The 26,095-nt window shown below is 39.5% G+C and overlaps 1 protein-coding gene across 2 annotated transcripts in view; it reads left to right on the top strand.

The window, feature by feature from the left end:
- Positions 1-26,095, top strand: part of sstn (stepping stone) — a 204,872-nt gene that overhangs the window by 127,811 nt on the left and 50,966 nt on the right. The gene's annotated exons all lie outside the window — the stretch shown is intronic.

Consider the following 26,095-nt stretch of genomic DNA (forward strand, 5'->3'; position numbering starts at 1 on the left):
AACATCGTTCCTAAGTTGTACCACCAATCAGTATCGATCGACAACACCACCTAACGCTAGCAAAGGAAATCAGCAACACGTCAAAGCAAAAACTAATTTGATAACATGAATAGCTTTCGAGTGGCTGAATTTCAAAGATCGTGGTAGTAGTATTACTAACAGCGGCACTCAGGCGCACGCCGCGTGGTAGTAATATTACTACAGGCGGGCGCATAGTGTTAAAATGCGAGTATATTGACATGCAATGAATTCAAATTATTTTCTAGTTATTGACAAATAATGGCGCTTCGCATTGAATAAAGGAAATATTTTCATTTAAAACAGGAAAAATAGGTACCAATGTTAATAATAATCGGCGGAAATAACATGACTGAATTTTTATAATACCCGTGTTATGAATGATCAGCTGGTTTATTAACCTCAACTTTCTAAGATTTCCTTGGTAAATGTATAATACGTAACTTTTAAAATTTTAGATTACCTTCTGAATGATACCATTTAATCATCATTATCTAAAGGATTTGCCTTGTCGCTGCAACCATTGATCTCTTCTCTCTGCGATCCTTTTCATCTCTCCATAACCTTGGCATCCCATCATCTCAACTACCTCATCAATGATCTTCTTACGTGGTTTCCCTCTACCTTTCTTTCCCGTCACCTTGCCTTCGAACTAGTTCTTTATGAAGTCATTATGCCGGAGAATGTGACCAAAAACTGACGCTTTTCTCCTTTTTATCGTTGTTATTAAATGTCTCTGGGTGTTTATTTCTCTAAGCACTGCTTCATCAGTTTTCTTCTCAATCCAGGTAGTTCTTGTCATCTTCCTCCATAGCCACATTTCCACTGCCTCTAGTCATTTCACGTCCTCCTTCAAGACAGTCCATCCACAGCCATATAGCAGCACGCTCCAAATGAATGTTTTGATAAACAATTTCTTTTGTTCATTATCTAATAAGGATTTATTAATTAAGAGCTGCTTCTTCTCCTCAAAGGCTTTCTTACACAGGGAAATTCTTCTTTTTATTTCCACAGTGCATCTGTTGTCATTGGTAATAACTGATCCTAAGTAGCAGAACTCGAGAACCTGTTTTATTAAAATTTTTCCAATTCTGAGATGTGCCTCTGGCTTCATTTTAGATTTGCTTACAACCATAACATTAGTTTTACTTACATTAATGTTAGGTTGGAAATCTTTTAAGATGGATGTTAATTTGTTGAGCATGATCTGCATGTTTTTCTCATTGTCAGCCAGAAGTGCAATATCGTCAGCAAATCCAATACAGTGTACAGTTGTTCCATTTATTTTAATGCCAGGTGTCTTTGATTTAAAAATTTTCATGGCCTGTTCAATGTACAAATTAAATAGAAATGGCGATAAGGAACACCCCTTACTCCTTTCCTGATTCTCACCTTGCATACTTTTTCATTACTTTCGATGTTTATTCTTTGATTTATGTTCCGGTTTAGAATTGCTTTTCTGTCTTTCCAGTCCAAATGAATATCCTTCATAATTTTGAACAGTCTTTTCCACTGAACATTGTCAAAAGCTTTTACCAGGTCTACAAAAGCTATATATGTATTTCTGTTAAGCTCTAGTCTTCTCTCCAAGATGGTTTTAAGTGCTATAATAGCTTCTCTCGTTCCTACTCTTTTCCTGAACCCAAACTGATCATCATCTAGATTCTGCTCAATTTTCATTTTGATTCTGTTTTTTAATATGCATGTGAATATTTTTGCTGCATGTGAAACAAGGCTTAGTATTCTGTAATTGGAGCATTCTGTTGAATCTCCTTTTTTTTGCAGAAGTACTGCTTTGCTTTCTACAAAATCCTCTGGCATATCTCCGTTTTCATAGCAGTACTGGGTGATTTTGAAGAGTTCATCCTTCAGCTTTTTTCCCGAGTTTTTCCACAGTTCAGCAGGCCGTTTGTCTGGTCCAGGAGCCTTTTTCTTTTTCAGCTGTTGCAGTGCTGTTTTGAATTCGCTTCTCGTTATGGGAGGACCTAGTTCATCTTGTGAAACCTACTCTTGTTTTATGAGGTACTCATCTACATTGTCAATTTCTTCTCCATTATATAGATCCTCCAAATACTCTTTCCATCTCTTCATTACCTCCTCATCTTCTGTTAACAGATTTCCTTCCTTATCTTTTATAACACTGGATTTCATTTTAGCCTTGAATTGCATTCTTTTTACTTGATTGTATGCTCTGTCAGCATTTCCGATTTTCATATCATGTTCTATGCTTTTACAAATGTCATCCATCTATCTTTCTTTTGCCTCTCGGCACTTCTGTGTAACTAAGTTTTTTAGTTTCTTATAGTTTATCATTCCTTCTGGAGTATTTTTCCGGTGTTCTCTATTTCTTTCCTGAATGAGATTTAGTATTTCTTCAGTCATCCAGTTCTTCCTGGGTTCATGCTTCTTTTCTCCTAGCACTTCATCTGCTGCCATTGTAAGTGAAGCTTTGACAGCATCCCAATCTGTTTTGTTGTTGTTGTACATGATTGTGTCTGTCTTTTCTTCGAATGCTGCTTGTGTTAATGGATCATTTAACTTTTCTAGATTCCATTTCTTCCTTCTTGGTTTCCTTAACTTCTTCAGCCTAATTCAACATTTTGCTAATACTGGGATATGGTCGCTGTCAATGTCTAAGCCAGGATAGCTATGGCATGACGTTACCTGATTTCTGTACCTTCTCTTAACTAGAATGTAGTCAATTTGGTATCTGTTATTATCTCTGAAATCCTTCCACGTGTAACATCTTCTATTAGGCATATCAAATACAGTGTTCATTATGATCATGTCCTGTTCTTCACAGAAGTCCATCATGCGTTCTTCTCTATCATTTGTTCTTCCTAGACCAAACCTGCCAGCAACTTTTCTAGTCTCTATCATTTGTTCTTCCTAGACCAAACCTGCCAGCAACTTTTCTAGTAATATTACTGCCAACCACAGCATTGAAGTCTCCCATTATGATTATGTTATCTTTGTCATTGTTTAGTTTAATTATATCTTCTATTTTATTATACATTTCCTCAACATCATCATGTCCAGTAGTAGGGAAGTATACCTGTATTATTACCATATCTGTTGGTTGGGCAGCTATTTTCACCATCATTATTCTATCATGTGTTTAGCACGTTGTTTGCTCACTTCTTTCCTAATATTGTCCACCATTTTCATTTCCACTGTACACAATTCTGAATGGGTCACTGTGGAAATCACCGCCAGGCCATCTAGTTTCACATAATCCCAGGATGTTTATTTTGTTTTCATCCATAATTCTTTTGAGTTCTTCTAGTCTTCCGGTTCTTAGCATTGTTCTTGTATTCCATGTCCCTATTTTAATCCCTTCTCAAACTTCTGAGGTTTTCGCTTGCTGACGACCTGGGATACCTCAGTTACTCCCCTGCTGGATCTTGGTGTCCGAGTACCATGATCAGTAGCATCTAAATTACAATTCGTACTATCCATGGTTGCTATACTAGGAAGAATAATGTGGTGGTTTCCCGTTGCCTTCCACATCGCAGTTTTACTGCCATTCAAGTCTTCCTGACCATGCCAGTAAGTTTTCAGCGACAGTCCAGTAGACACTTAGTCCTGCACTGTGCTGATACTGATAGCGCTGCTTCCACTACCAGGAAGATAGACTCCTCCGCCTTTCCAGCTGTTGGGATATATCCTCATCCACCCTTCAAGCCATTGGTCCTCTTCACCTGTAACCCTAGGTAGGGGCCCTATAACAGGGTGCAACCATCTGGAGCCAGATGGACCCTGGTTTTTTAACGAGGTTTATACTACTCCTGGTCCTCCTTCCTCATCACTTGGGAGATGAGGCCCCGGGCTTGCAACCGGCATGGCGGATCAGAAATACCACACAGTGCATTACAACTCTCACAAAACTGATCTGTACGAATCGGGTGCTAAGAGCCGAATTACAACCAGAAGTTGCTTTCGTGGGTCTTGCAATGGCCTTCCTTGTTCCCCGATTTTGGGTTTGGAAAGTTTAGGGCCAAAGACTGAGTAGATATTTGAATGCTGATCCGGGCAATCGGAAATGTTGTTTAAATTCAGTTTCGTCGTAGTTGTTAACAACATAATCTACACAGCTAGTTGTCCTAAATGGCTTATTGTTCACCAGTGCGGAGCTGATGTATTGGTATTCATCATTAATGTAATCAGATTGTTCCTACGAGATAAAGAACAACGGATACTGCTTTAAGGCACAACTTGGTGAGGCAAGTACTAACAACTCATATAGCACGCTGTTATGAAGAAACTCATTTGGAAATTAGGCATTAAATTCCTCGCAAATGAGGTTATGGTAAAACAAATTGATTAGCCATATTTTGTTACTCTGTATTCACTCCAAGCATTCATGAAAAAACGTTACTCGGAGTTAACTTTACTAGTTCCTCGGCTAAGTATACTCTACTCTACTCTACTCTACTCTACTCCAACTCTACTTGGAGTCGTATTTTGTGAACGCAGCCCAGAAAAACAACGCTGCATCTATCTTGTTATTTTCGTGACACTCGATTTACATTTCGATAATAATCGATACAGATCTTATTCCCCTTGCTCTGCTATTCCCATTGTAAATATCGATTAAAGTCAGCAAGCAGCAATCGATCGGCTACTTTTCTTCATCGATTGGAACGGTCAAAAGATTTATGCATCATATTTTGAGTATTTCTGACTATTTTGCCGAAATATTCTGTTTTCGCCAGTAAAATAGCAATCTTTCGCAGAATTTGCTCCAAAATCACATATTCATACTAATTTTGCATTTTGGGTCACAATTCGCATTTTGTCACACTTCTATTTATGCGTAAAAATGATTTTATTCCACAATAGAATTACCATAGGCTTGGATTCAGTACAAGATTCAAAAATTTGCATTTATCACAAATGTGATTTTTTCAGGTTCCTACCAATCATATGCAAAGAGAGTTCACTTCTGTTTGTGAGAATGATACTTTCAAAGAAGTAGTGGATTCTTTGTCTTTAGAAGATGAGAGGTCAGATCACTTTTGGGTTGGCACCTTTTTGCCAACACTAAATTTGAAAACAAAAAAGTTGGCTTCAATTTTTGAAAATGATAGTAATATTGTTTCATGGAAATGCTTCACTTGAAGTTTTTTTTTTTAAAGTTGCTCTTAACGTCGCTCTGAGACAGACAGCTCTTATGGCGTCGATGGGATAGGTAAGGGTTAGGAGTAGGAAGGAAGCGGCCATGGCTTTTATTAAGGTACAGCTGCAGCATTTGCGTGGTGTAAAAATGGGAAACAATGGGAAAACCATCTTCAGGGCTGCGGACAGTGAGGTTCGAACCCATTATCTCCCCAATGCAAGCTCACAGCTGCGCATCCCTAACTGCACAGCCAACTTGCTTGGTCAACATGGTTTTTCCGTAAATAAAGAAATTATAAAAGAGAACATGCTACAAGAATTCCTTGTAGCACAAAAAAGAATACGTGATGCTATTTCAAACCTCGCTGGAGTTGAAAAGGTTTTCATTAATAAGACCATGCTCTCCTTGCTGCAAGGAATGCTCAAGCTTTGTATGTTCAAAATCTAAAGAAAAATATGAAGCATCAGAAGTTGAAGATTCCTTGAAAAAAAAAGAAGGAAGGCTGCTTTGTTGCTGAAAGAATTAGATGATAAGAAGAGCAGGGCGATGGCAGAAGCTCGACAGTCTTTGGTGGCTATAGATGAAGAAATTTCCTCACTGAAGCAGTAATGGTATTCATTTTGTTAAAATCTAAAAGTGAATTAAATTGGATTAAATTAAACTTCAAATTTTAAAATTTAATATGCATATTAATTGCTCATTTATTTTTTGGATGTTAAGTTTTCAAAATATATTTCAGTATTACTGTTATAGCTGGAAACTTCATTTTTAATTTTATGTGTAGTCATTGTGTGTCATGGAAAGAATTGTTTTTGTCCCTGGAAAACAAGGAAATCTCACAGAATTTTAAAATTTGAATTTGGTGGATACTCTGTAGGTACATACATACATACATACATACATACATACATACATACATACATACATACATACATACATACATACATACATACATACATACATACATACATACATACACACATACAGTCAAAACTGGTTAGGATGTTTTTGTGGGGACCCAAAAAGATAACGTCCTAAATAGGAAACATGCTAAAAAATGAAAAACAATCTGTTTAATTTAAGGTTAGATTTGAACATAAAAATAATTATGATGAAAACAGAGAAACAAGTGTTTACAATTATAAATAATGAAATAATACATTTTAAGAACACCAACAAAGCAAAACATCAAGGAAAAACATTTTTAGAGACGCAAACTATACACGTCGCTTACAATTATGTTTAAAGTTATTGTAGGGATGTCCAACATCTGAGCTATTTGCACACATTTCTTGTGTGGATTAGCATCTGCATTCTCAATACTTTTTCATCATTTGTAAAATATGGTATCGAGCTTGCTGCTTCTAATTTATGTACATGTTACACAATTAACTTCTCTCTCTCTCTTTTTTTTTTTTTTTCCAGCTGTGAGTTTGGTTGGCAGTAACTCTCCATTCTTCACGTTTCAGTTTGTAGTATGAATAACATCTCGTGTCATCTAATATTTGCGTCATGTACTCTAATCTTGATCGTTGTCTATTATTTTTTTCCTCCAAGGAACCGTCTATTATTTTCTTCAATAACCCATCATCCCTATTAGATGATCCTGCCGTCTTTTTATTTGTGTCGTAAAACACCTCTTCATTCGTGACTCAAGCTCGTTGCAGCTGTAGGCTAACACGCTAGTGCCATGAAATGAAGTTCTCTACAAAATCTTCACCCAGGCCAGTCGTCGCTCGTGCATCGTGCACGCAACGTGGCCAGGAACGCTAATTTAAATTTCTTATGGTGGGAATACTACGAACATACTAAAGAGTGACATAAATGTGCTCTCCAGGTTTCTTTCGCATGTATTTAATAGATACGCACGAGGGCGAAACGTTGGCATCCAGGAATGAGTTGGCTGGAGTATTTATAATGTCCAATAAAGGACCATAATATTGGTATTGTATTTAATAGGACATCAATTAAACACCAACACGTCACCTGTATACAAACGTACAGTAGGCCTAATTTACTTACAGTGGAACCTTGGATTGTAAGCATAATTTGTTCTGGTAACATGCTTGTAATCCAAAGCGCTCATATATCAAAGCAAATTTTCCCATAAGAAACAATTAAAGCGTGGATGATTCGTCCTCAACACAAAAATTTATTTGCATACCATTTCTAAAACAAAATATAACGTAAAAAAATTAAACTGCACTTTACATTACAATAGAATCATTGTTGGTGTGAGGTAGACAAGAGATGACATGAGAAGAGTTACTCTGTAGCACAAAATGCACTAATGGAATCACTGCTAACCGTTGGCTCACTGGAATTGTTTTCTTTTCATGCAACTTTAACGAGAAACCTATCCAATGACAGTTTCTTTTGCCTCTTTTTGAGAATTTCACGAAAACGTGACATTGCATTGTCATTGAACAGATTTATCACTTGCACTGCTACAGTCTTATTCGGATGGTGATTTTTACAAAATTTTGCACCGTTTCCCACATTTTGCACTTCTCCCGAATCTCAGTTGAAGTGAGAGATTCCATTGACTTTTCCTTCTCGTTTTCCCCAGATGAGATCTCCTCCATAACCCTCTCCTGTTGTTCACGATGCAGGTCCTTCAGTTCATTTGTGGTCAGTTCCTGGCTATGTTCTTCCACCAGCTCTTGAATGTCCACGTCATTCACCTCCAGCCCCATGGTCTTCGTCGACAAATTTCATCGACAAATGGAGGCTCATTTTCTCCAACAATCCCCTCAAAGTCACGTCCAAGAACACAGTCAGGTCACAGCTTTCCCCAAGCGGAAGTGAGAGTTCTCTTGGTGACCCCATCCCAGGCTTTATTGATGACCTTCAGGCAGTTCACGACGTAGAAATGATTTCTCCAAAACTCTCGGAGGGTAAGGTTTGTTCCTTTGGTCACTTCGAAGCATCACTGAAATAGTGCTTTGGTGTATAGTTTCTTGAAGTTCGATATGACGTGCTGATCCATAGCCTGGAGTAGTGTTGGGAGGAACTTAACCTTAACGGACTTGAATTCCTCCAGTAAGTTGTCTTTGAGGCCTGGAGGATGAGCAGGAGCATTGTCCATAACTAGCAAGACTTCGAGGGGCAGATTATTTTCTGAAAGGTATTTTTTTCACTACAGGATCAAAGACCTCGTTCATCCATGCAACGAAGAAAATACAGCCTTAGTGTTGGACCTCGACATAACATTTAACTGGCTCTCCTGCACCTTGCATTTCTTCAAGGCTCGTGAATTCTCGGAATGATACACAAGCAGGGGCTCTCATTAGCACACAATCTTTCATGGGCTTGTGACCGGGCATTGAATACTTTTCTGTTGTAATGTAGATCCTCTTCGGCGTCTTTTTCCAAATATGTCCTGTTTCATTGCAGTTAAAAACTTGCTGTGACAGGTAACACTCGGTGGCAATGAGCTTCTGGAACTCAGCAGTGAATGCATCAGCTGCCTTATCATCCGAACTGGAAGCCTCCCCGTGTCTCACAACACTATGGATGCCACTTCTTTTAAAGTTATCAAACCATCCTCTGCCTGCCTTGAAGCTTTCTTCGATTTCTGTGGACGTATGTGTACTGCATGGTAATTTATTTACGAGGTTAACGTAAAACATCTTTGCCTTCTTGCAGATTAAATTCTCGGTCACAATATCGCCTGCTAGTTGCTTATCATTTATCGAAACGAGAAGCAACTTTTCTACATCTTCGAGAACACGTGGCCGTTGCTTTGATACTCTTGTGACTCCTTTTGCTGCATCTACCCCTTTTATTTCTTCTTTAATACTGTGCAAATTGTTGACGTAGACTTGTTATAAAATCTCGCAATATCAGCCATTCTCATACCTCATTCACGCTTTTCGATCATCATTTCCTTCTTAACTTCCATAGTAATCAACTCCTCCTTCCGACTGAATTAATTTTCAGCTTTCTTTTCGTTCACTGTGCCCATCGTTGCTGTACAGTTATAAAGCTAATGAAAGAAAAAAACATGCACATTCGAACAGTGTTGACTATGCGAGAGAGGCACGCCAACTGAAGTCCAGCGCGGGAGATGATTACACACATTCTCCCAGGAGAGAGAGTGGCAGTGGAGAGGGGAAAGCAAAGGCACAGGGGAGGGGAAACATAGGTACACATGATGCTTGTATTGTGGAACCTCACTCGCTTATCAAGTTACAATTTATTTAAAATGTCTGCTCGTCTTGCAAAACACTCGTAGACCAAGTTACTTGCATTAAGAGGTTTCACTGTATGTTGTTACACAATGCACTTACGATCGTAAAATTAAGCACCATTACGTCACACGAGCTCTTGTTGTGCAACCCAAACAAACGCGCCCACAGCAAAGACTGGCTTGAGACTGACGCTCCCTGCAGCTGTAGGCCGACATGCTAGGGCTGTGAAATTAACTTCTCTACTAAATCCTCACCCAGGCCAGTCACTGCTGGCGCATCATGCATGCAACTTGGTCAGGAATGCTAATTTAAATTTCTTATGGTGGGAATATTATGAACACAGTAAAGAGTGGCGTAAATGTGCTACCCAGGTTTCTTTAACATGTATTTAATAGGACATGGACTGGGACTTTGGAATAATGGCATAATAACCAGGGAAACGCACTAGAGAGGGACGTCTTAACCAGTTTCGACTGTACATACATACGTTACAGACTTGTGCCTTTCACTGTTCAGTCTGCAAGTCTCTGTGAATTTACTAAACACCTCCACAAACCTCTATTTGTAACTAGCTCTGTGGCCATTTTTAGTTCCCTACTTCTTATCTTTGTCATTAGAAGCCAAGTCTAACCATTGTTGTCTTGGTCTCCCTCTACTTCTTTTACCCTCCATGACCAACTCCATTACTCTCCTAGGTAACGTATCTTCCTCGGTTCGCCTCACATTGACCCAACCACCAAAGCTTGTTTATGCACACAGCTTTTGTAACAAGTTCATTCCTAACTTAGCCTTTCTCCTCATTCTGAGTATCCTCGTGCCGTCAAACTTCTGTTTGTACCAGCAGTCATTCTCACTATTTTCATGTCTGTTACTTGTAACTTCCTGAGTCAACCCAGCTTTCACTCCTATATAGCAAAAGTTGGTTTGGAAACTGACTGGTGTAATGATAATTTTGCTTGGGAGCTGACTTCTTCCTTACAGAGTTCTGTTGTTCACAACCAACCGGGCGAGTTGGCCATGCGGTTAGGGACGTGCAGCTGTGAACTTGCATCTGGGAGATAGTGGGTTCAAGCCCCACTCTCGGCAGCCCTGAAGATGGTTTTCCGTGGTTTTCCATTTTGACACCAGGCAGATGCTGGGGCTATAGCTTTGTTAAGGCCATGGCCGCTTCCTTCCCACTTATAGCCCTTCCCTGTCCCATCGTCGCCATAAGACCTATCTGTGTCGGTGCGACGTAAAGCAAATAACAAAAAAAGAAATTCACTGAGTTATTGACAGGAAGTGTACTCTGAAAAAAGTAACAAACAGTTTTGTGTGCAGGTCTTGTATGAAAGATTTTACATTTCCAAACTGCTTGGTGCTCACTTTGTTAATGGTGGGTCTCACTACAAAACATGAGTGTCAAAGCTTCCCACTGCTCAAGAACTCGATTAATAGACTGAAGAAGCGAGAGCCAACGGGTACTGACATATTTAAAAATTTTGTGACCCTCTGTGCCACAAACAGCCTGATATACTTTCAACGTGTTTTGCCTTTTAGAACTCGTATCAAGATAGTAATATAACTGAATCACCAAGTTCTCTACACTGACTGGTAATTGGGCTGCTGCTTTTTGTGCTCAGATGTGTATGAGATGACATGAACAACCTGGGACATAAACAGAAGAATGCCTGTCCTTCACAAATTTGGCAACACTTTTATTTGTTCATATCATTGTGTATGCAATGTCAGATGAAAAAGAAATGCAATTTTCCCATGGAATGGCTAAAGAAGACAATTCACTATTAATAACAGAGAAAATTCCCTCACCTGTATTATCGGTATTCTCTAACAATGAAAATAGAAGATTTGATATTTGGCCCCTCTGAACATTAAAGAAAGAGACAACTATAGGGTAAAGTTCAACTGCAGTTGAATCCATACTACCATGAGTTGCAAAAGACGTTATTTGCAAAAGTTCACTGATTTCCTTTTTTGTCTCCGATGCCCTGTACTGAACTAAAGCAGAGGTTCTAGTTCTTGCAGAACCATATTTCTGAAATATTTTAAAGTCAGGGAACATTGATCTAAATAGATTTCCAGCAGGGTCTGAAACTGATAATGGAATATTTTGCTCCAAACGAAAATTATGTAAATAGCAATTCGGCATTTGTCACCGCAGTTTCATTACTTATTACGAAGAACGATGAAATAGACTGGTTTCGTCATTTTGATTCACCACGTGTGTGATGTTCTTTGATCCTATGTGTCTTCTACAATCTCGTCCACCGTAAGCCACAGAGACATCACACTAACACACACTGCAGAACACGTGGTCTTCACTATGACGTGAAGCATGGCCATTCCTTTGTGTAACTGTCTTGATATTTCTGTAACACTGCTGTCTTCTTAGAAGAACATGCAATTTGACAATTGCTTCGCTTCATTTTACAAAACCAATCACTTCTTTTCGAATCAATGACTAGGATAATTAGAATTGAACCGTGCTAAATATACCACTCGTTCTACGCACACAACAGAGAGAGAGCCAAATGTGTGCACTGGAGAACAGCAGAGCAAGGAATAGAGACTCCTTCACGGCCAACTTGATGAGTCATTCTAGCTGAGAGAGCAGCATAATCTACGTAGCTGGCCGTGATTTCACAACGCTCACGTGAAACAAAAGGAAGTATTGACCAAATATCTGCCAAATATGTATAGTTGCCATCTTACAAACACTGAAACGAGGAGGGTTGACCAGTAATGCTCTAAGGGATTGAACAATTTTTATTTCTTTCCTGTTTTTTGTTGTTGTAGAAATCCATTTTTATTGTGACAATGGTGCTTTTCTGTAATAATGTCCCCTTGGACCGTAATGCCATAATCACGAAGTGAAATCCATAATCAATCCGTAATAGTTGGCACCTCTGCTTAACTAAAGTAAACTCATGTCCTCATCCTGAGGCGGTTCAGTTCCTTTTAGGCATGCCCCCCAATGGAGGTGAGCTGCATGTACCATTTTACTGCATTTCAGCCTCCCTGCCATTCTTTAATCAGTGGCTTTATTGGAAATCGAACTGGGGCCCCAAAGAACAGCAGCTATTATTTTACGCTGGAGAACATTCTTAACTACAAAACACAGTAATATAGCATGACTGAGTGCTTGCAATGCGCGTCAGACATACGAAACCTATTTGTATGATGCCATTGGAACTGCAGTACGCTACAGAGGTGGACACTTCTAACTACGAAACACAGACGTAACGTATAACTTTTATGCACGTTTTCATTGCGTGGGTCGGACATATGAAACTATTCACAAATTTGCATGATGTCACCGGAGCTCCAGCATGGCCTGTACCCGCTCTGAAACAGAATCGTCGACAGTCCTGAAGATAGTTTTCCGTGGTTTCCCATTTTCACACTAGGCAAATGCTGGGGCTGTACTTTAATTACGGCCACAGTCGCATTCTTCCAACTCCTAGGCCTTTCGTATCCCATCGTCGCCATAAGACCTATCTGTGTCGGTGCAACGTAAAGCCACTAGCAAAAAAACTTAAGTGGATAAATTAGATATAAAACCGTAAATCATGTTGTATTTACAGTACTAAGGGTACCTCTCAGTAACTCTCCCACAGAAAGGGTTTTCAGGGTTGTTAGGAAAAATCTGACAGAATTCAGGGCTACATTAAGTACATGCAGTGGAATCTCCTATGGTTCTGAAGACAAAAATGTCATCTTAGGGAGAAGTATGTTTCAAGAAAACCTACACTGAAAAGCAGCTGCTGGGTGCAGAATAAGCTACAAAGAATTTTTTATCGCCGGACTAACAGGTAATGAGCAAATTTTATTGTGTAATATGATATACTTTGGGGAGACAACTAAGATACGAAGTTAAACATAATGATAATAATAAATCACATTACTTCCACATCTTTAGATATGCATAAATGCAGCAACCTTTCCTGTTATTTATTTTTATTTTTTTTCTTCATGGAACTTCTGGCACTATCCAGGCACTTGATAGCATACCTAACCTAAACAATGAAGTCTCTCTTATTTCAATTACATCTGTTCAACTAAATCCTGATTAGACAAATGTAGAGAACAAACATGAAATATACTGAAAAATAAAGGTCTGGCTTTCAATAGCTGGAGTTATCCAAAGAATGCTTCCAGAAGTACAACTCGTAAGATATGCTAGCGATCAACTGGTGGGTTGGCACACTTTCTACAGCATGTCATTATTCAGAAGGGGTGGCTTCTGCTACACACACGAGTATACTAACTGGGAATAATAGAGACCATCTCCAGAAACCATTTGCAAATAGATTCTTACTGTTTGGATTCTATAGTCAGGAACAGAACTATTTTTAAAAGCTTCAAAAAGATGGGATCTTGAACACTTTTGATTGCGGTGAAGGATGATGTCATTCAGGATGGCGACATGCCGGTAACAAGGAAGTTGACAGCACAAGACAACGATAATGCAAATGAAAGCAGGTGTATATGGAGGAAAAAGCAAGTAGGTACCTGATGATTGGTGTAAAGGTGTATTAATACTAGTATATAAGAAAGGTGACAGGAAGGTACCCTGGAATGAAAGCAAGTATCTGATGATTGGTGTAAAGGTGTATTAATACCGGGCGAGTTGGCCGTGCGCGTAGAGGCGCGTGGCTGTGAGCTTGCATCCGGGAGATAGTAGGTTCGAATCCCACTATCGCCAGCCCTGAAAATGGTTTTCCATGGTTTCCCATTTTCACACCAGGCAAATGCTGGGGCTGTACCTTAATTAAGGCCACGGCCACTTCCTACTCCTTGTCCTTTCCCAACCCATCGTCGCCATAAGACCTATCTGTGTCGGTGCGACGCAAAGCCCCTAGCAAAAAAAAAAAAAAAAAAAAAAATGTATTAATACTACTACTACTACTACTAGTAGACACAGCCAGTGCCTGGGCCCTATATTCCCTCAGTCGTGTTTGCCCTGTTGTAGTGTGCGGAGTGTAGCCTCGTGGTGAACGTTGGGCCATTCCTGTAAGAAAAACATGGATATCACTTTCTTCTTCCCCCGGCAAAAGCTTAATGCAAGCTTGTGCAGGTCGGCTCATTCTGGCCTGGGTTCGAACCGGGCTCCTGACTGAGAGATACGTATCTGAAAATCCCTAGCTATCCGTTGCCTTGTACACATGTACGTGGGGGCGGGGAATTATCATTATATTATCATTTAACACAAGTGTTCTTAAACCGAATAATTTAAAGGAAAATTTCATAGCTTTTAACTTCAATCCATAGCAGTCTGCGTGAAGGGTGACCGGAACAAAAGCAAAAAAGTTCCTTTGTCACGCAGGGAGAATGGTCACCCATCGCCCTCTCCATTCATGAGCCAAGGCGGACCGTAACCTTCTCATTACAGCAGCTAGTTCTCCTCCAAGGATACACTTATTATCCCCCAGTTGATTTATTTATTCCATTTATCTCATATCACCGCAGAGATCCCAAGAAATACTATTCATTTGCTCTCCATTCTCTCATCCTTCTTGTCGATTATCTTGAGGCATTATATCATCCGAATTCCTCATTTCATATATGACATCGTAGACTATTTTCGGCGTTCAGCCTTCTCATTACTTCTCGTATCGTATATCCTAGTTCCATGGGCATAGGACTATCATTATCCTTTCTCAACCCTTCATATTTCTCTTCACTCACCGTAAACATTCTGACGGCTCTTTCAAGCACCCGGTACCACAGCACTTTGGTTTCGCACCAAAAAAAAGAAAGAATACTCCCGACAGATTCTGGTAAAAATCAACAATCGAGGAAAATTTGCACATTGTCCCAACGTAATTTAACACAACTGTGTATCTCTGTCAGTCAGAACTCTTCACTAGTGGGCAAGTTGGCCGTGCGGTTAGGAACGCACAGCTGTGAGCTCTCATCCGGGAGATAGTGGGTTCGAACCCCACTGTCGGCAGACCTGAAGATGGTTTTCCGTGGTTTCTCATTTTCACACCAGGCAAATGCTGGGGCGGTATCTTAATTAAGGCCACGGCCGCTTCTTTCCCATTCCTAGGCCTTTCCTGTCCCATCGTCGCCCTAAGACTTGTCTGTGTCAGTGGGACGTAAAGCAACTAACAAAAAAAAGGAAGAACTCTTCACTCTTGATGTTCATGCCTTAATAGTACGTATCAGCTAAGCACGCATTGTCTGAATGACCTGTGAGCTCCCTGGCTATTCTCTACGACAGTCATATTGAACATTAATAGCAACTTCGTGGACATTTTATCCCTCATTCATCACTCACTACTGTTTCCAACCCGCTTTAAGGGAACTCAAAATCTGTTCTCTCCTTGTTCCTCATACTCACTAGCATATTACTAATTATTAACAATAAAACTACCCGTCACGAAGGACTCGTCAGAAAGAAAGATATGGTTTGTCTGGAGAGTTAGCTCTCTTAATTTTACGTTAACATGACAAAAGAAAACTCAAATTCCATATTAGGACTTGCATTATTTACAGCATTTACATATTAACAAAAGGAAATACTACATTATATCACTCTGGTTATACTTTATCATGCTACCGGGCGAGTTGGCCGTGCGGTTAGGAGTGCGCAGCTGTGAGCTTGCATCCCGGAGATAGTGGGTTCTAAGCCCACTGTCAGCAGCCCTGAAGATAGTTTTCTGTTGTTTCCCATTTTCACACCAGGAAAATGCTGGGGCTGTACTTTAATTAAGGCCAAGGCCGCTTCCTTCCCGTTCCTAGGCCTTTCCTATCCCATCATCATCATAAGACCTCTCTGTGTTGGTGCGACGTAAAACAGACAGCAAAAAAAAACTTAATTATGCTAAGAAATAAAATTAAAATTACATCAACTCATCTGTTTGGTGGTCTGTTTTACTTCTACGGGAAATCCATAGAGTTCTACTCGTCCATCCTCTTGGCACTATAGACGAGAGTATCAGCCTTCGAACCTGGTCTGCGACAGTCCATAATCCAGATTGGCTCATTCAACTGCTACAAATCGTTGACGTAATCCAGTTGGTATCAGCTCCATCACTCATCACACGTTCCCTTTGCCTACGACGATGTACAGAATTTACACAGGAGTTTCCCTTGTGGAGGCAGGTCACTCTATTCAAGGGCGGCACGCATTCACACAGTGATTAGGGCAACTCATAAGACTTGAGAACCCCTTCCTCCGAATAGCGGATTGTCCCTGTCAACGCTATTCTACTGCCGAATGTTACGGCTCTGAATTGGATAACACTAATTTATGCCGCCATTGTTCATAGCCGACTCCGGTGATTCATTTATACACCTTTTCTCGCGGCCTGCTTAATTACGCACAGCACTGAGACACTTGGCTAGGCTCGATTGGCTATTGTTAGAGTTCCAAACACACAGTTCACAAAATGTGTCCCCAGGTCATAAAGTTTGTGGTAGCGATGGGCACTATAACTTTGTCTTTAATGTTATTTGCTTTATGTCCCACTAACTACTTTTCAAGGTCTTCGGAGACGCCGAGGTGCCGGAATTTAGTCCTGCAGGAGTTCTTTAACATGCCAGTAAATCTACCGACACGGGGCTGTCATATTTGAGCACCTTCAAATACCACCGGACTGAGCCAGGATCGAACCTGCCAAGTTGGGGTTAGAAGGCCAGCGCCTTAACCGTCTGAGCCACTCAGCCCGGCTAACTTTGTCTTTGTAAGTGGTCAATAGACCATGCTCACCGAGGGCCGGGACAGGCCTTATATTGTCAACTCGCTGGTCCTTGGGGTGGGAGACTCCTTCACGCTGAATTAAGGAAATAGGCTCACTTGATAACTGAAGTTAAAGACCTTTAGACCTTGATTCCTTCTTTCACTCGAGCCAAGTGTGATCGCAGTCCGATCGGGAGTTTTTAACTAATCAAGCTCCCTCCATTAATTAGCGCACTCATGTTCTTTCAAGGGAGGGACGAATTTTAGGCGCAATTCTCGGCTTGGGAGACACGCCAAAATTTGACCTTGGCATACGTGAAACATGCAGGAAAAGCAGCAAGTTTCTTCTGTTAGTGTGGAACCCTGTAACATACCTGCCAGCTTTCCCGATTTAGGCAGGAGATGCCCGATTTTCGACAGTTTTACATGCCTCCCGATTATTCAATTAGTTCTCCTGGGTTTAGCTTACCTTTTCATGAACTTCAAACATTTGTTTTCATATCCCGCCATTTCAGCTTTGTATGCCAGTGGCCGGAAGTCCTTTGCTCACTGGCCGCTTTCAAATGAAATATCGACGTTAATTAATACGAGAAATGCGCGCAAATGTGCTATGTTTATTGAAACTTGTATATCTTGATGCGTATATCGATTATCAGTCTCTCGTTCTCGCATGCTGTGTTCGTGTTCGTTCCGATCAGTCTCGTTGATTCTGGAGACTAGTCACTGGATTTGGAGTCTATTTTAGTACTTTAGTGACAGAATTTCCAAGATAGTGACTAGTGACATTTCTAGAGTTTTAGGAGCCAGTTGGAGACAATTCTGGCGAATTAATTTATTACTTGATAAAAATAACATTGCGCTTAACTTTATCGCGCGGGTGCGTGATGTAATATATTAATGTGTGCATTTGCTAAGTAATGGCACCTAAGTGCATGACTGATTCACACATGTGGAGCATGAGTTCATACTATTTTCGGACGGCTTATCAGAGACCGATCATCTCACTCACATACTTCCTGTGAGAATAGAGATGTGCAACTTTTAGTCTTGTAGCCTCGTGTAGCAGTAGTCGGGTTTTGAGACGATAAGTGTTACAATGTATACCGCAGTACTCCTGTATTGCACAAGACATGTAGAATAAGCAGTTATGATCAATTGTATCTCCTGATTTTTCCTGAATTTCATATCAAAATCTTCTGAATTTTGGTTTTGTAAAGTTGGCAGGTATGCATGTAAAAAAGGCCACACCTCTGGGCGGTATTAATAGACTGTTCATTGCGTCGCGTCTTATCTCCTACTGTCTTACACTTGAGAGCGCTTTTTTCATGGGGCTAGGCTTCAGCCACACCTTTCCATTGTTTGCCGGGCTATCTTTCACGCGTCCGGTTCTGACCACACGCTGATCGAGTCCGGGCATGTTCCTTTTGCCCAACAAGCTACAAGTAACGCGATTTGTGAAGTGATTTTAATGGGATGGAAAGATGCAGATGCTGTCAATGAGCTGTACAGAACACTGTACGGTTTCCTTACATATATATATACTTCCTCCAGCACTCCGTAATAAATAATACCTCTGTCGCATGCGCACACATGTATACATGCTTGCTACATGTGGCGTAGTGTCTGCCAAATTCCACTGGAGGCAACGCTCCAAATGCCTCATCTTCAAGCGTCTCTTGGTCAACGCAAGCTCGTTCAAACTCGGAGTTTCTGGTTTGGTTACTGTCCTGCAAATCCGCAAATAGCGATGTTGCATGTTCATACACACTGATGAATTACCATCTTCAGCATAGTACACTTCCTGGCCGTACCCCAGGTTTCTAAAACACTTGTTGCAACACTTTTAACCGACTTCAGCCGTCTTTCCCAATGTAGTCACTGTTTCCCAGGTTGCACAATCTACACTGCTAGGCCGTGTGCACATACTCTTACCCAAACAGAAATTTATACAAAATATAATGATGCACATATACAATATTCCCTAACTACAAATTCTTCTTACAGTATTATGTTCTTACTTTAGATTTAACATACTCACATGATATTCACTATTTTATATTACAAATTATTTTACGAAAATTTCCTAACCTAAAATCAGGTGATCATCATATACAAACATTTTCTAACCTAAAATCGGGGATCGTACTTTTTACGGTTACAATGTGGAACAGAGAAGTTCCTACGAAATGTAAAGAGATAATGTACAAGATGTACTATGCATCGCAGACTTTGATAGCAAGGAATGGGAATAAAATTCACACCAGTGATATCAAGTTCCTGAGGAATATGGTGGGGAAGACAAGGAGAGACAGAGTAAGAAATGCTGAGGTCAGAAAAGAGATGGGGTAGAAAAATTGAGTGATAGGATGGAGAAGAATAAATTCAGATGGTTTGGACATGTTATGAGGATGGAGGAGGGAGGGATACTAAAACAAGTGCTGGAGGCTAAGATAGAAGTAAAGAATGCAGGATGGATGGACTCTGTCAAGAACAGTATAAGAAAAAGAAGACTGGAACAGAATTAATTTATTGAAGAGGAATGGTGGAAGAAGAGGCAATGGTGGAGAAGTGCAATAACACCCCAACCTGGCAGGAGCTGGACAAGGGGAAACGAAAATGATGGTGATGAATACAATAAATAAAACTGTATGCCCAACCCTTATCCCTTTTCTCTACAGGGTCGAGTATGAAGTGAGATGAATCTTCGCTACGAGTTCTTACGAGCGGATGCCCTTCCTGACTTCAGCCTCATCAGAAGAGTTAATGGGATGAAACGAATGGCGTGATGTAAGAGTAACTAAAACAGACCATTACTACACATGTGGGCCTAAAAGTTACGTGTTCACCATTTATTTTCTTCTTTCTTTTTTAAATTTAGAAATGCTGCCTGCCAACTAAGGTAGCCAGTAACACTCAGAATACAGTGACAAATTTGTGTAGAATACATGTACAAGTTATAGTTTTTTATACACGGAAGTCATTGGACAAAATAGGAGGCTATCGCATATTGGACCCTCCCCCCTACTTTTTGCGGCTATAAAAGCGTGGGGGGGGGGGGGGAATGGGGTCTGATACGTGACGAACTACGGTACTTGAAATGATCTACCTGTTCTAGTTTTGTATCCCCATCCTTCTTCCCTACTGACATCACTTTAGTTTTGGAAATGCTAATTTTCATGTCATACTCACTGCAATTGTTTTTAAATTCCAAGATGTTAAATTGCAGGCTTTCAGTTCAGTCTGCCATTAGGAACAAGTCAGTGGCATAATCCAAGCTGCTTACCACATTTCCACCTAACTGAATCCCTCCCTGCCATTTTATATATTTCAGTAAGTGATTCATCTACTGTAAACAACATTGGTGAACGTTTACAGCATTATCTAACCCCTGTAAGGACCTTGAACCAAGAACTCGTGCTACCATCAATTAAAAAATATATATTTTAACCATTATGGCTTTATTTCTTTATGGTCCGTATTGACTTAAATCCATCTACTACTAAAATCACTGTTAAATATGTAAATTCTGCCTAGTCAATACTATTAACATTTGTTTTGTACAGATCACTAAATGCCGTACATGTTTCGAGAACTTTGTTCGTTCTCTTCCTCTGCGGGTTTCAAATCAACATACGCTTCTTGGACTTGATCTGTCATTATTTATAATATGCAATACTTAAGTCATTTTGAACACCAGCAAGTCCTCTATATAAAATATATGAATTATCTTATACCTAATAATTTAAAATTAAAATATGAGTGATGCTTGTTGTTTATAAGGGCCTAACATCTAGGTCATCAGCCCATTAAAATATATTTATAAAAGTACATAACACTCAATCTTCTATATGCATTGCAATTGAATAATCAGACTTGTCAAATATTAAAACATTTAAAATTACATACAACCCAAATTTTATAAAATACGCGTCTCACTCACTTAATTACTAATAATACTACTGAAGACATAGTTTGCATTTGCCATTGCAAATTCGTTACAGCTCCTTCTGTTGAACAACACCTCCAAACGACTAATCTCTTTTTTGTTGACTGGCTTATGCTTTCTTTACAGTATAAAGTAAAAAAAAGAATAGCATGTCTTATAATCCAAGATCAAAAATTTTAAAAATATAATTTAAGCTGAAATTAAGAAAATTAAAAAGACTTACTGAGCAGACTATTTGTATCTCAGTGATTACATAATGCTGCCCTTGACCTCCAAATTGATCTATTTTGGAACCATGGGAACCATTTTTAATATAAGTATTCTTTGTCCTATAAACTGGAAAACAGAAATAAAACAATAACACATTCAAAACTCACGATGTGTAAATATGAAAAGAGGACATTTTTTAATACACAAAGTTAGACTTGGCTCCGCAGTTGATGAATGGATAAAACATACATACATACATACATTATCATTATAGACTGTTATGCCTTTCAGCGTTCAGTCTGCAAGCCTCTGAGAATTTACTAAACGTCGCCACAATCCTCGATTTGCAACTAGTGTTGTGGCCTCATTTAGTTCTATACCTCTTATCTTTAAATCGTTAGAAACAGAGTCTAACCATCGTCGTCTTGGTCTCCCTCTACTTCTCTTACCCTCCATAACAGAGTCCATTATTCTCCTAGGTAACCTATCCTCCTCCATTCGCCTCACATGACTCCACCACCGAAGCCGGTTTATGCGTACAGTTTCATCCATCGAGTTCATTCCTAAATTAGCCTTTATCTCCTCATTCCGAGTTCCCTCCTGCCATTGTTCCCACCTGTTTGTACCAGCAATCATTCTTGCTACTTTCATGTCTGTTACTTCTAACTTATGAATAAGATATCCTGAGTCCACCCAGCTTTCGCTCCCATAAAGCAAAGTTGGTCTGAAAACAGACGGATGTAAAGATAGTTTCGTCTGGGAGCTGACTTCGTTCTTACAGAATACTGCTGATCGCAACTGCGAGCTCACTGCATTAGCTTTACTACACCTTGATTCAATCTCACTTACTATATTACCATCCTGGGAAAACACACAACCTAAATACTTGAAATTATCGACCTGTTCTAGCTTTGTATCACCAATCTGACATTCAATTCTGTTGGATTTCTTACCTACTGACATCAATTTAGTCTAATTTAAAGTTAAAAACTTCATTATTGTTCCGTATTGAATAGAGAAATAAGATGTACAATATAATAGGTTAGGATCCACCTTTCAATACTCCGTAATAAGATGGTAAGAAGTAGTTACAACCTGTTTAATGGGACCGGTTTCAACACATTTTAAGTGTCATCATCAGCCAATTTTCGAAGATCTTAAAACAACTAGCACATTGAATACAGGCAAAAAATTAACAATGTATCATAACGTACGTTATGATACATTGTTAATTTTTTGCCTGTATTCAATGTGCTAGTTGTTTTAAGATCTTCGAAAATTGGCTGATGATGACACTTAAAATGTGTTGAAACCGGTCCCATTAAACAGGTTGTAACTACTTCTTACCATCTTATTACGGAGTATTGAAAGGTGGATCCTAACCTATTATATTGTACATCTTATCAATTTAGTCTTCGAGAGGCTAATTTTCATACCATACTCATTGCACCTATTTTCAAGTTCCAAGATGTTAGACTGCAGGCTTTCGGCACAGTCTGTCATGAAGACCAAGTCGTCAGCATAGGCCAGGCTGCTTACTACATTTCCACCTAACTGAATCCCTGCCTGGATAAAAGTATCGGACAAATGTCACCTCTTCTATGTTTAATTGCATTATCGTGTTTATATCATATGCACGTTAATGCGATTAAATATAGAAAATACTCTTCAGTGTGTGAACATATGCAAGAGCACAATCATATATTTACAGAAGTAGAAAAAAGACATGAAGGTCCTACATACAGTTCAAAAGGGTAAACTTACGGAAGTTTTGGAAAGGATGTGGATTCATCTGACACAAAAAGAAAATAGCAAATTAAATTTAAATGAACCACTGCATGATGAATATATATTGCATAAATTGGCAAGAACATACGTAGGAAAGAAGAAGAGAAAGAAAATAAATTGATTGTTTAACGTTCTCAATCCACGCCCCAATCTTGTACCCCTGTCCCAATGTTTGCCCCTCCTAATTCAAAACATGAACATCCACTAGCGTTCATTCCCCTCTACCTGCTCTGAGTCCCTTCCCTGCCAATACAAAGAGGTAAGGTTATACTTATTTTGAATTGAGAAGTGATCTGATGGTTAGATTTGTCCAAGACTTTTATCCTTTCATCAACTGCAGAGCCACACAGTGAGTCTGAGTCTAACTTTGTGTATTGATAAGTCTTCTTTTCACATTTACACATCGTGAGTTTTGAATTTGTTATTGTTTTATTTCTGTTTTTCGGTTTATAGGACAAAGAATAGCTATATTATAATAATACATTTATTGCAGCTAATTGCCATATACAAAGAACAAACAAAATCATTCAATGCAAAACTTAAGTAGAGGGATTTTCCTTCCTGCACACCTTAGTACATGATAGCGATCATACTGCTTCCTGCACAAAGCACACATGCATCCCTCATTTGGCGAGTGATACTTTGTCGTGAAAGCCATGCACAGCTAGCCTTGCTGTTACATGCCGTAACTCGTAGTTGGCTTCCTTCCATGTGTTCATCATCGCATCCGTACTGTAGAACTCCAGCCAGATTTCCGATTTCCTTCTCTGATGTTCACAAAATAAACTTTGGTATTCTGGAGTTGTTGGGGGAGAGAATTTGTCCCGTATTACCTCCAAAAGCATCATTTCCCTAGTTAGCTCATACACCAGTCTCAAAGAGGTGAATTTCGACAAACATAGGGCTCTCTTTAAAATTGTTGCTTTTATCTTCTCCACATCCTTTAAGTTTCTTACCAACAGGTGCTGCCAGATACTGGAGATGCCGCAGGTTATTACAGGTTATATTTTCTCTCTGAATAACTTCAATGCTGTCTGAAGGGATATTTGATATAAATATTTGATGTCATTAATAGCTATCACTGCTGCTGTTGATCTTTGTTTGATATGCACTGTGAAATTGGTTCCTTGTTTTTGCAGTGTTATTCCAAGGTATTTAAATTTGTTCACACTGGTTAGTGGTTCTCCATCCAAATATATCACATCACTTGCTGCATGTCTGTTTCCTTTTCTAAAGGTCATAGTAATGGTCTTACTTCTGTTTACATGAAGGTCATTTGTTTTAGCCCACTCTACGAGCTGAGCAGATGCCATCTGCAGAGCAGGTATTGATCTGGACACTAAAATCATGTCATCTGCATACATATAAATGTTTGTGCCTTCTGTCTTCGTTGCCTGTATGACATGTGTTGCGACGTAAAAAAGGAGAAGGCTTAAAGGATCACCCTGTAGTCTGGTCTATTGGATCAGATATTGTGATTATTGAATCGTCTATCTGCACCTCATTCTTTGCTAGGATGTTTTTTACTAGTTGCATTATGGGGTTATTTTTTCCTATGAGATCCTCAATCTTTGATATGACTTGTGTTCGACTAATTGTCTCAAAGGCTTTTGAATAATCCACGAATATAACGTGTAGCCTCCCCTTCGTGAATCTAAATTCTTCATGAATATCATTCTGAAGGCATTCTATAGCCTGTATTGTGGACCGGTTTTTTCTAAATCCAAATGCTCTTCTGGGAGATACTGATCTAGTAAAGCATTCAGCCTTTGTGTTAACAGTTTGGTCATTATCTTCAATAATGTGTATTCTAGTGCTACTCGATATGAATTAGGGTAGCTTAAGTCATCATCGTTGAAGTCCGCCATCGATCTGGTATTCTTCCCTGTTTAACACATTTGTTGAATAGGCTGGTAAGGGGCTCAATGAGGACGGGAGTCAAACTCTTCAAATGTTCATTATAAATCATGTCTGGCCCACGAGCTTTGTTGTTTTTCAAATTTAAGAGTACTTCCTCTATCTCCTGTGCGCTGAACATATCTATTGGTCCGTCATTTTCGGTGCTATCGTTGGGTATGCGTGGTCTCCTGTCCTTAAATGTCAAAACCTGTGTGTAATGAGCCGTCCACATGCTTATGGGAATATTCCGAGGAAATGTTGGTCGTTTCAGCTTGATAACCTTGCAAGGATTGTTTTCTGCCTCTTCTATCTGTCTTAGTGCTGTCTCTTCATAGTATTTCGCTTTAATTTCCCTTATTAGCTTTCTGTATTCCCTTCTTTTCCAGGAGTACATTATTAGTGCTTCTTCTTCTAGCGTGTCTGCAGCAATATGGAGAAGTTCGATTGTTTCATATGTAGCCTGGTAGCAGGACCTATTGAACCATGGCTATTAGTGCATTAGACTCTGATATTACCTGCATGTTGATTTTCCTTGATAATTCCGTGGTTTTAGTGACGATTCTGGTTCTCTCTCGCAGCATCAGTGTTGTTGCCACTGGTAAGTGCTTCCTTGTTTGCTGTGCGTAGAACTGTTTGGGAAATCATTTCAACGTCCTTCAAATTGGAGAATAACAAATCTATAGTGCTACTTCCATTATGGCATATATATGTCTTTTCATTTGGTTCGTTAATCAGGCTTAACCCTTCTGTCTTGAAATATTCCAGAAGTACCTCTACACGATTGAATGATCGTTTATTTGACCCACAGTTTGTGTTCTTTTCGGATGAGGCCTACTTTCGTCTTAATGGTTGTGTGAACAGACATAACTCTCGCTATTGGTGTGCAGAAAATGCTAATGGTGTTTATGAAGTCCCTCGTTATGATAGGAAGATTGGTGTTTGCTGTGCTGCTAGTGCAAGACGAATAATTTGGCCTATTTTTTTCGAGATAGCAGTAAATGCAGAGGGGTACAAAAATAACATTTTGATGCTATTCTTTCTTCAGTTAATAGAAGAAGAAAAATTGCGTAGGTAGTTCAACAAGATTCAGGCCTTGCTCGCACAGCACAAGATTCCCTTCTTACAATCTCAGAAGTGACAGTGCTGGTCTATTTCCTCCTTGTTTTCCAGATCTAACAGTCTGTGATTTTTACTTGTGGGGTAAACTGAAAGGAAAAGTGTATCGAACAAATCCT

This window comes from Anabrus simplex, chromosome 2 (genome assembly GCF_040414725.1).
Source record: "Anabrus simplex isolate iqAnaSimp1 chromosome 2, ASM4041472v1, whole genome shotgun sequence".
Taxonomy (NCBI): domain Eukaryota; kingdom Metazoa; phylum Arthropoda; class Insecta; order Orthoptera; family Tettigoniidae; genus Anabrus; species Anabrus simplex.